General features: G+C 36.1%; 1 protein-coding gene and 1 long non-coding RNA gene across 2 annotated transcripts in view; both read left to right on the forward strand.

The window, feature by feature from the left end:
• The window catches only part of LOC137624062 (uncharacterized), a 56,946-nt gene extending 48,825 nt beyond the window's left edge, over nucleotides 1–8,121 (forward strand). Inside the window, exons 4-5 of the long non-coding RNA XR_011040692.1 lie at nucleotides 2,435–4,582; nucleotides 6,708–8,121. This is a non-coding gene — a long non-coding RNA (uncharacterized lncRNA). The remainder of the gene's footprint in view (nucleotides 1–2,434; nucleotides 4,583–6,707) is intronic.
• Nucleotides 1–12,331, forward strand: part of LOC137624073 (zinc finger protein 585A-like) — a 413,407-nt gene that overhangs the window by 63,833 nt on the left and 337,243 nt on the right. The gene's annotated exons all lie outside the window — the stretch shown is intronic.

Raw genomic sequence — 12,331 nt, forward strand, 5'->3', positions numbered from 1 at the left:
TTCTTTTATGAGGTTCCCATAGCAGAAAGAAACATTTTTCTCACAACTCTCATACGAACCGAGCATCGGTTACCTCCCTGCCATTTCTCGGGTGGAGACTATCCAGCATCTCCTCCTAGCGAAAGGCTTTTCGCGAGGCATTGTACAGGAAATGTCTCACTATCTGTGAAGATCCTCTGCATCTTTCTACTAAGAAAAGAGGAAAATCTTCAGACCAGCATATCCGGCGTCATTTGAAGGACCAGAAATAAGTTCACAAGCACGCGCTTACAAAATCAGGGTGATTGATTTGACACTGGCCTTCAGTGAAGGGCTTTTCACAAGGCATTGTACAGGAGATGTCTCGATATCTGTGAAGATCCTCTCTGCATCTTTTTATCAAGAAAAGTGGAAAATCTTCAGATCAGCATATCCGGCGTCATTTGAAGAACCAGAAATAAGTTCACATGCTTACAAAATCAGGGTGATTGATCTGACACTGGTCTTCAGAATAAACCTGTCACCATTGCAAGTCTTGAAGGCTGGATTCTGGAAGCACCAGCCAGCCTCCAACACTCACTACCTTTGTGATTATACCCATAAGTCCCTGGAGACTTATACCCTTGGGCTCGCGGTAGTTGCTCAGCTGGTTGATTAGCAAACCTAGCTGGGTCACTACTGGACAAGAAGCATTTCCTCCAAGATAGCAGCTGTGACGTAAGTCCAGGAAGAGATGGAAGAATGTCAGTCATTTTTCCACTTTTGTTTCCCTTCTCTTGGGGTGCAGCAGCCATGCTTATATTTACTGGATTGGACATTTGGTGCCGGTAAGCATCCTAACCAATGAACTTTTCTGTACATTTTAAGTATTTCTCCTGTCCTTCTTTGGAAGAAGATGATGGCTGGAGATGTATACAAACCCATTGCTTTTAATGACCATACATTTCAAACTTATCTTATTATAGATATAGGTTCTTCCATGACCGTCTGGCAAGATTTGGTGAAAACCTAGGACATCATTTTCCCAGGTTTTGAAGTTGGCTGGAGTCATTACTTCCGCTCCTTTTGTATGTCGATGTCTTTTCCTGTTCCGGGATTTAAACCAGCTAGTTTTGTTAGGGGAGATTCTTCCCTTCCAAGGATAAGTCTTCTATTAAAGGATGAGGTTTTTGTATTTGTGTAGAAACTATTTACCAAACCAGAGTCCTTGAGTTACACATCATGCCCTAACTGTCCTGCAAGTTTAAAGGTTTAAAGTCCGCTCATGAATGGCATAGGCAAGGGACATTGACATTCCCCTATCAAGCAGGATAATGCCTTAGAAACTGACCATACATACATATGATCAACACCCAAGCCCCCTCTCCACCCAAGTTAGGATCAAGGAGGGCCAGGCAATGGCTGCTGCTGATGACTCAGCAGGTAGACCTATAGGCTCCCCCAAACACCTTTATCCTTGCTCACAAGGATGGTGAGGTTGCAGCGACCGAAGAAACTAACAAGCTTGAGTGGGACTTGAACCCCAGTCTGGCAATTGCCAGTCAGGGACCTTACCACATCGGCCGCCACAACCCTAGGTTTAAGCTCAAAGTGGCTTCTCAGTGGACTGTCCGTTGGGGACCAGTTTACTTATCGGTCTTTTTCTTCTTCTTTCTCTCGAAACTTGTCCCTATTTGGGGTCGTCGTAATGTTCTTCAACACATTATTCCATTTCCTTCGGTACAGTGCATCTTCCTTGCTCAATCACAGCTCCTTCATATCTCACTTCACACAGTCAATCCATTGCAATTTTGGTCTACCTATCCCTTTTCTATCTGGTACAGTAGTCTCATATCCATCATCTTCCCTATCGGACAGCCTTCCTCTCATCTCTTTATATGTCCATACCATCTCGGTCTACTTTCTCTCACCTTGGTTGAACCTGGTGCTATTTTGAGTGGGCCTCTATGTTCGTTCTTAACTCTATCCTTTCTAGCAAGTCTACATTGCTACCTCAACTTCATCATCTCAGTTACATAAATCTTGTTCTCATCTCTCCTCATAGTTGCCCATGTTTTGGACAAATACAGCATTGCAGGTCTCGCAACCCGGCGCTGGATCTTGCTCTCTAGTTTTATTGGCATCCTGGGATCACACAGCACCCTGCTGTATTTCCTTTAGTTACTTATCAGTGACCTTGTAGTGAAGACCACCACCTCATTATAAATTTTAACAGCCTAGTTCCAGCTTTGTTGAAATCAAACTCCCATTTAAGGACTTAGGTTTGTATAGTTAAGAAAAATACAAATTACCTGAATTTTTTTTTATATTCTGATCATTGTAGTCAATACTTTTGACATAAAGAACAGATAGTTTTTGATGTGCCATGCATTGAATTTTCTCATTTAAAGTACTGCCATTCATAAAGCAAGTGTCGTTTCTTTCTATATCATTCATTTAACTTTCTCTTTTTCAGATTTCTTCATTCAGTATCAAGATCAACATGAATTCACCAGAATCGGAAAACATGTTCCTCATTATGACAGTTCTGCGAAATTTACAGTTTCTTGTTCGTGAGGTCGCTCCCTCCGAAACAAGGCCTGGCTTTAGTCCATCTTCTCTTAGAATCATCTTGATATATCATATGGTTTTTGAAAGCCTTTTTTTAACTAGATATCTCGGGAGGTCTTCTGTGATGTCGTAGAAATTGAATCAAGCAACAAATAGAGATTGATAAGATTGACCACGTCGATCAGCGGAGATATGAGTGTCATTAAAATCGTGGTTGATAAGATGAAACAGAAAAGATAAAAAGAATGAAGTTGCTCTGATCATCGTTAGAAAGCCCTCATTTATATGCTCTGTTATCAGTGCAGCCCTTCAACACTTCTTCCAAGTTATCATGGATGATTGCAACGAGCACTGAACAGATATTACAGTGAAATTTCTACGGAGATAAATCCTGAAATATTTGATTGAAGCTTTATTCATATATAGTAACTACTGTATTAAGTTAACAATTTATTGCTAATGACTTATTTAGAAGATATTTTTCAAGTCTCTTTATTGAAGGAAGGAAAATTGTGTCCTTAATTGTTTGCTTCAACTAGGGACAAACACATGGTTGTATGTGGAATGACTGGCCGCCTTCTATAACGAACTTTGTTTATCCTTCCTAAGCGGTTGGCCCTCTAAAACTGTAACCATGAAAGAACACCTCTCAAGACGTTTAATCGGTGATGGCGAATTGAGTGACTAAATTCTGTTCCTTGACTTTATCAAGTTGAAGTCTTTCAGTCTTAACCTAGAAAGTTTGGAAGAGTTGTCAAAAATCCATCCTGCAAGAGGACATTATTGCTAGCTAAGCTACAACCCTCGTTGGAAAAGAAGGATGCTATAAGCACAAGGGGACAAACAGGGAAAAATAACCCAGTAAAGAAAGGCAATAAATAATACAGGAAAGAAATAGTGAACAATGAAAATATTTTAAGAAAAGTAACAACATTAAAATAGATGTTTCATATATAAACTATAAAAAGAGATTTATGTCAGCCTGTTCAACATAGCTTTCGCTGCAATTTTGAACTTATGAAGCTCCGCCGATTGAACTACCTAATTAGAAAGATCATTCCACGTCTTGGTCACAGGAGGAATAAAACTTCTACAAAGTATTGAGCCTTATGATGGAAAAGGCCTGACTATTAGAATTAACTGTGCATGCCTAGCATTACGAACAGGATGGTACGCTCCTGGAAGATCTGAATTCAAAGGATGGTCAGAATTATGAAAAATCTTATGCAACATGCATAATGAACTAACTGAACAACAGTGTCAGAGATTAATATCTAGATCAGGGATAAGAAATTTAATAGACCATAAGTTCCTGTCCAACAAATTAAGATGAGATTCAGCAGCTGAAGACCAGACAGAAAAATACTTGAAACAAGGCAGAATGGAAGAATTAAAATTCTTCTTCAGAATAGATTGATCACCAAAACTCTTAAAGGACTTTCTCAATAAGTCAATTTTTTTTACAATCGAAGAAGAGACAGACCTAATGAGTTTCTCAAAAGAAAATTTGCTATCAAGAATCACACCTAAAATTTTATAAGATTCATACAAAGTTAAAGAAACCATTAATGCTAAGATCCGGATGTTGAGTAGCCACTGTCCTCGACCTACTTACAATCATACTTTGAGTTTTGTTAGGGTTCAATTTCATCTGACCTACCATATTGTGTATATGTCTGTTAAAGTTTTAAGAAGATAGAAAAACCTTTGTGGAGCAGTAGGATATGACCGAGAAATGTCTGATAAACAAAAAACAGATTAGTCATCTGCAAATTTTGAGGGAATTATATATACAGAACTTTAGAGTGAAGATATATGAAGAAATGTACAGTATGATTAAAGACACATTTTGCTCTGTGTCCAATACAGTAAACATTGTTAGGAGCAAACAAGACAAGCATGATGAATGTGTATACAGAAACAAAAATGGAAACTAGGACAGCGAAGTTTGCAAGTTTAAATGAAACTTCAAGATCGGCCAAAGCATTCCATGTAGACGTGACACCAGAGACATGGGAAGTAATACAATTTATTAAATGACGAACTTACAAAGGTGAGCATTGTAAACTACAATTTGATTTCCTACAAAGGATTCTTCAATGTTAATTTTTCCAAAATTGTTACTAATGATATATTTCAGTTCCTTATGAAATAAACTTAAGATCCATTTGTTCCTACATGAAATACAAACCCTCTTTCTTTAGCATAACATACCTTATTAACCCTTTTGCCCCTAAAGGACGTACTGGTACATTTCACAAAACTCATCCCTTTACCCCCATGGACGTACCGGTACGTCCTTGCAAAAAACTGCTATTTACATTTTTTTTTTTGAGAAACTTCAGGCATTTTCCAAGAGAATGAGACCAACCTGACCTCTCTATGAAGAAAATTAAGGCTGTTAGAGCAATTTAAAAAGAATATACTGCAAAATGTGCTTGAAAAAAATTAACCTCTGGGGGTTAAGGGTTGGAAAGTTCCAAATAGCCTGGGGGTGAAATGTTAAGGAGAGCTAGAATGGTAATTGTAGTTTTGAAGCAAAAGGGATCTTGTTTGCATACGGGGGAGTGGGAGTTTCCACCGGTCTTCAGAACGAAGGCTCTGCATTATTCTTCCAGCTGTAGTTTGATATGAATATGTTTATTACTCTTTATACCTTGGACCTCGATTGTATTCAAACATAATACTAGCTTATGTCATGTGTTATTACTTTGTTCCTCCAAGATTGTGCATGATTGTGTCTACTGTATGCTCGTGAGCCTTTAAATATGCAGCCCCGAGACTATACAATAAGCTCCCTTTAGACATCCAGAAACATAGGAGATATTAAGGCTTTCAAGAGGAAACTGAAGACTTTCTTGTTCTGTGAGTGCTTTAATAGTGTCGATTAGACAATAAAGGGATTTTGACGAAGGAAAAATCTATTTCTGGGGAGAGACTTGTGACGCCCGGCAAAAAAGTCCTTCTTTGTACTTTTTCTGATATAAATCTTCCAAATATACCAGAGAAAATTAAAAGCATGGAATGCAGAGGTTACAACCCTCGCGCGAGCACCTTGTTGGTGTCGTATATCTAACAAGGGCGTTTGTAAAACACTATTCACAGGCTGTCTTCCATTTAGATAATCCCTTCATCAAAGGGGGAGGGCCGTGACAGGCCCTAGAGAATACAGTTGGGTTAAGTTAAATCAGTGTTTGAGGTTTCAGTTTTCATATTGTTTATATCCTTCTGCTGTTCTTATCATTGTCCTTTCGTAGGAGTATAATTTCATCGAAGCTGGAACTCGGTTGTTAAGATTCATAACGAGGTGTCGGTAGTTACCGGCAAGTGGCAACCCTCAACACACTCGAGTTTAGTTTGTTCTGATTTTAATGATCTAATGTTTGATGAGTTTGGAATCTATAATAGTTTTATAAAGTCGAGTCTTCATTGTTTTAATTGAAGGATTCTTGTTCCTGGTTTATTTTCCTTATGGTTTCGTAGCTTCCCCTTCCGTCCGGTTGGTTTATATTTTTATATATTTTGGCTTTGCGCTTATGTTACTTTTCTATTTCTTTTGTTACTTTTCTTTTTCTTTTGTTACTTTTCTTTTTCTTTTGTTACTTTTCTTTTTCTACTTTTCTTTTTCTTTTTCATAATATACAGTATTACAATTATGTTACTTTGTTTTCTGTTCTGTTGGATATTTGCAGTTCATGCGAATGGTTTTGATTATTCAAATTTATTAGCATTTATTCCAAAGAAAAGAATCTTGGAATGTTCAAATGGAGAAAGAATTGAAGGTTGTCCGGACATTAGTTTAGTTGTGGGAAGAAACGATGGAAATTTTTATCCAGATAATTTGGATTTGGGAAATCTCGGGCCTAAGAAATTTTTATCCAGATGTTTTGGAAAATCTTGGGCCTAAAATACTTATTGGTAAATGATTATACTAAACCACCGAGTTAACTAAAACGTAAATAAGTATTGTCTCACTTACGTCAGAAATTTAGAAAATTATCTGAACTTTTATGATGAAAGTGCTCCACTGTACGATATATTTTTATTGAGCATTTATATTAATTGTTTTTAGGTTTATTAATTAATATGAAATATTTATAACTGTTTTACTTGCTATGAATATTTTGTTGAACATTTTAATGCAAATACTTTTAATACCAAAACTGTTTTTATTTCAGATAATATCATCTTGTGTGGAAATAAATGCCGTAGAATGAAGTTGTAAAATCTCCCTCAACTACAGAACAGCGCCCAAGTCTTCAGCGTCCTTTTAACTCAACCAGGGGAGCCTCCCAGCCTCCGTGCTAGGACATAGTATATAGCCAGTTCAAGAGTCTTCATTGGATTGAATACAAAAATCTTCTATAACTCTAGCGTCATTAGTTTTGAAGTTAAACTTTCAATATGAAGTTCGAACATATCTGTTTGTGTGTGTGTATGTATGATGGACATTAGACTTTAGATACATCAGGTTCATCATTCATATACATGTTACTAGTTCCTTGATTTGTAAGTCTGTCTTCTTCTATCTTCTAAGCTTGACACACTTTGTATTATAGTATAGTCTTTCTATTCACTTTTATATGATAGGATTAGGTCCCTCAAGAGTTCTCTTGCTTGAGGGTATACTCAGGCACACTATTCTACCCGTTTCCATATTTCCTTTCCTCATTAGGGTACTGTACTTTTTATAAGAGCTTATATGATCCTGCTTTTTCAACTAGGGTTGCAGCTTAGCTAGTAATAATAATAACAGATTTTTATTTCAATTCATTTTCTGCTAGATTGATTTTGAGTGAAAGTGGGAACATAGACGTGGTTCAGAATTGGTAACATTTTTGTTAGCTAAAGATTTTAAGGAATATTTAATTGTTTGAATGAAGGTGCTTTTCCAGCTAGGGTTGTAGCTTAGCTAGTAATAATAATAATGATAATAAAAATGCTTAGGAAAAACTGAATACCTGCTTGAGGTACGATCATTTGAATACCCGAGTGCTTGAATGATAGAAATGGTGTTGAAGATTTTAATATATGATGTAATCAAATCCATGTAATTTTCAAGTAATGTTATTACAGAAAGTCCTCAATTTACAAACTTAATAGGTTCCAAAATGATATTTTTTAAGTCAAATTGTTTGTAAGTCAAATTTGATTCAATTTTGTCTTAGGGTAGGATTCACCTAATTCACATACCTGTGATTTTCAGCTGCAAAAGACAACAAATAGTCTATTAAAGGCCGCTCATGAATGGCAGAGGCAAGGGACAGTGACATTGCCCTATCGAGCAGGACAGGTCCCTAGAGACTGACCATATATACATATGATCAGTGCCCAAGACGCCCTCTCCACCCAAGCTAGGACTAAGAAGGGCCAAGCAATGGCTGCTGATGACTCACCAGCAGATAGACCTATAGGCTCCCCAAACTCCCCATCCGTAGCTCACAAGAATGGTGAGACTGCAGCGACCAAAGGAACTAACGAGTTTGAGCGGGACTCACCAATCAGGATTTCTACCCAAGCTAGGACAAAGGAGGGCTAGCCAATGACTGCTGATGACTCACCAGCAAATAGACCTATAGGCTCCCCTAAAACCCCCCCCCCCATACTTAGCTCACAAGAATGGTGAGGCTGCAGCGACCAAAGGCACTAACGAGTTTGAGCTGGACTCGAACCCCAGGCTGGGGTTCGCCAGTCAGGGACGTTACCGCATCGGCCACCACAATATTATACTGTATTTTTTTATTATGGTATTTCATTATTAGCTTTTGATACAATATCTGATGTTTATATCAGTTGCATTTGTTTGTATCTGAATGTTTTTAAGTTGAGGACGTTCTGCTATTGGCTGAATTGCCTGAAATAATTTTAGTCGTTAATGTTTTGTAAACAACAGAAGTGTCAGGAAGTGTTTAAACGTATTATGGATCAATATGAATCTACTGTTGAAATAAGCCTTTTACTTAAATTCATGTTTTTGTAAATCTTTATCATTGCAGTTTGGAGAATTCTTTTTTGTGTAGAGTTGATCTTGTCTGGTTCAGCTGATGTAAACTTTAATTTGTAGTTATCAGGGTAAAAACCTTCATGGCACTTTGTGTTGTTAATTTTTTTGCGTTAGTTTAAGATTTATATTAGTTTTTAAAAGTGTTTATAAATGGCAGATCACATTTTACTTATTGGAGAAGAGGTTTGTGTGTGTGTGTGTTTGTGTGTGTGTGTGTGATTGGGTAAATGATATCCTTTGATATGAGTAGATCCTAAATTAGGAAGAATAAGAAAAAGTTTATGGACAATTAGTTTGAGTGTATGTAATTACCTTAACAAAAGTACCTGCGATTCATGTACTATTCATACGAAAGTAATGGCTCAACTGTTATAAAAGTAATGTTTTGCCATAGTATATGTAAGACACTTTGTTCTTGCTGGAACAAGGCACGGGGTTAACGAGTAATGCCTTGATTTTATTTATGGATGCTTTGGGTACCATTTGGTTATCCAAATGAAAAGTATGCTTGTTGGTATGTAAGTGTATGTACAAATTACTTTGATTATCTGTAATCTAAACCTCGACATCAACCGATAACTCCCGCAGTTGAAGAACTCTCCGTTTCTATAGAGAAACTCCAAATGGGGTCTGCCAGTTATAATCCTCATAGGGTTAATGTTAAGGTTTTTTTATTGCAGCAGTGGTCAAATTGTATTTATTTTGGAAATCTGAATTGTATAAACTTTAGATTTTTGTGTCGGTCATTATGAACTGCAGTGATTTTCTGTGCAGGAATCGGTGTCCTGTTAGTTTGCTACACATCAAAACAGAGTTTTCATCTCAAATTTAGGCAGGAGGACAAGTAGATTAATTACTTGCTAAGTAATTTAAATATAGGTTCAGTAACCTTATTTTTAGATTTATCCCTGAACAAAACTTTTTCTTAAAGTAAGATTTAATATTCTGTTCCTTTAAAGTAGAATTTAATATTCTGTAACCTTAAATTCAAATTTAATATGCAGTTTTTAAAGTAAACTTTGAAACGCACATGCATATCCGCGTGGAAATAAACAATTGGCAGATTTTAATAGGTATTTAAAGGAATTTTGACGTAGGAAAAATCTATTTTTGGGTGAGATAGCCATGTCGTCCTGATGGAAGTTCCCTCCGGCTGCTTCCTACTGTATGATATTTCTGCGATTGGTATTATAAGAGAATTACCGTCAGGTATCACAGGGTTCTAACCCCCGGAACGACTATCCGAAGATGTCGTGTATAAATCAGGGACGTATCCTAAGATAACCTGTTGTACAGTATTTAGGTAGCTCGTTTGAATTATATTCACTATAGTATGGCTTGATAGACGTTATGTTACCATATGAATAGATATCAGGTTTACTCAAGTGTAGGTTTGTTCTGAGGTAAAACTATTTGATTTGACCACTGCTGCAATAATGTACATTTTTTTATCTTTATATATTGTACATCTAAACTTATTATGTACAGTAATTTGATCATTGTAAAAGAGAACTTATTTTTATATGTCTAGATTAATTTCTCTTGACATAAATCCGAACATCCTTTAGCTGCTTGATATTTGTAGCTATAGATAGGAATTGTTCATCTTTTATTAATGATTTAGCTGGAAAAAAACTTATCTCGTTTATATAGAATATCGTAGATAAGTTGTTACGAAAATGAAAACTGTCGATGTTAGTTTTTTCATTTTGAAAGTTTTACTATATCTAGATCATTTAGTAATGTTTCTAGGCTTTGTAGCATATCTAGATCATTTAGTAATGTTTCCAGGTTTCATAGCTATTTGTAGACATAGATGAGAATTGTCAGTCTTGGGAGAACTCACCTCACTTGTATAGAATATTACAGAAAGCTTCTTAGGGAAAAGAAAACTGTTGAAGTTAGTTTTCCCTTCTTAAATAACAAGTTAATGTTAGCGAAGTTGAACAGCCAGGTAGGAACAGAGTAAAATTAAAAGGAAAGAAAATGATGTAGTTTGTGGTTAAATTTTCTCTGCAGAATAAATTTAATGTCAGATATAGTTGAATAACTTTTAAAGAGTAGTAATATATGAACATTTACTGTATATGCTATTTGACAGTATATGGAATATTATAGGTGTAGGAATTCATTAAGAATCTTACAACAAAATATCTGTTGTGTGAGGTGAGGTGAGACCGAGGTTGTAGAGGAAGTACTAAGTATTTAGGCGTAGAATTCATGCAATCTTCAATTGGTCATTCTTACGATACTTCGGAAATATAAAACGAATTATTAGCATGACGTTATAGCAACTGAATTCTTAAGTTTAAAGAATTATATCCTTTTCTAATTAGTTTATGAACTTACTAGGAAATATTCATTTTATTACTATTTGTATATTTTCATATAGGATACTTAGAAAATTGCTAATTGCGATCTAAGATTTATGTCTAAGAGAAATTATATTATATCACTGATGTTATGTGAAAGTGCTGTTGTATCCAATCTTAAGACAGAGTTCTCTTTCAGACGTAGTTGTAGTAAACTTGGAAATGTTAAAAAAAAAATAAAGGCAAGTGCCCGCACCCCTAGGGGCTGGCCTTGGAGGACTGATTGGTTGGCGCCATTGAGCAACCCCCTTCTGTCCCGTCACCAGAGGCCTCTTGGGAGTCGGAAGCGATCTCGGGGGAACTCCCGCGACAAGTCTGGAGTCGCGCGTCTCTTCGCTTCGCGAGGGAATAGTCTGGCGTGTGACGACTGTGTCCGGTTGCCGGGAGCCATTTTCTGCCACTTGAACAACTTCCATTTGGTGACTTAACTGAAATGGGTATGAAAACAGCTTGATAAATTAATCTAAAGATGTTTACAGCCTAAGACTATATTGTTGAGATCTTATTATTGGTAGGGGTTATTTTACGTAGCATAATCTTAATTTGCAGATGTTTTTGAAATAGCACGCAATTAGATAACGCTGAATCTTGAGATGAATTCTGAATCTATTGTAACTTGGTGAATAGTGTAAATATTTCCAGTTTTGCTTTGGTAACTTGGAGCAAAATTACCTCGTACTGTATAAGACTCCCGAGGAAGTGAAAACGGAAATTGAGATGTTTAAAAGCGCTTTCAGTTATGTAAGACATCTTTGAATCTCCAATTCATAATTTTTTCAAACTTTTACAGTAAGAATTTCCACCTTGCTAATATTATATCTGACATAAGATTACGAGGAAAGTGTTGTCAATATGACAAAGTTTTTGGTAATTTCCGTAGAGGTTAAAGTTTCTTTTAATCAAATGTTTCTTAAGGTAAATCAATTATGCTCTGTACTTTATATGCCATATTACAGTTCATATCCATAATGTTTAGCTCATTAATTATGAGAACAGAATCAAAAGAAAACAAAATGATAAATTATAGACCTACTATTCTTTGAGCGTAAAAAGATTTTCATAAACAGAATATTTTCTACTGTGAGGATGTCATATTCACCAAAATGTATATCTTGAATAGTACCATCTGTATTAAGCAAACATTTCTTTGTATTGTACAAATGTATCGATTACTTGTAAAACATTTCTCAATTTTTTTATATGTATGTTCTTTTATTTGAGCTGAAAATGAACAGTTTTCGGTGTGCGTTCAATGTTACGCGCAGATTTGTGGATGCAGTATTGCTATTTGTGGTTCTGTGATATATAATGTGGAATATATTTACATATATATCATTGCATTGGAAGAAACACTGAAAAGTCATGAGAATGTGAATATTGAGTCATTATCCATAGGGCATTTTTAGTTCTTAAAAGTAACATGTCC

Source organism: Palaemon carinicauda, chromosome 2 (assembly GCF_036898095.1).
Source record: "Palaemon carinicauda isolate YSFRI2023 chromosome 2, ASM3689809v2, whole genome shotgun sequence".
Classification (NCBI taxonomy): Eukaryota; Metazoa; Arthropoda; class Malacostraca; order Decapoda; family Palaemonidae; genus Palaemon; species Palaemon carinicauda.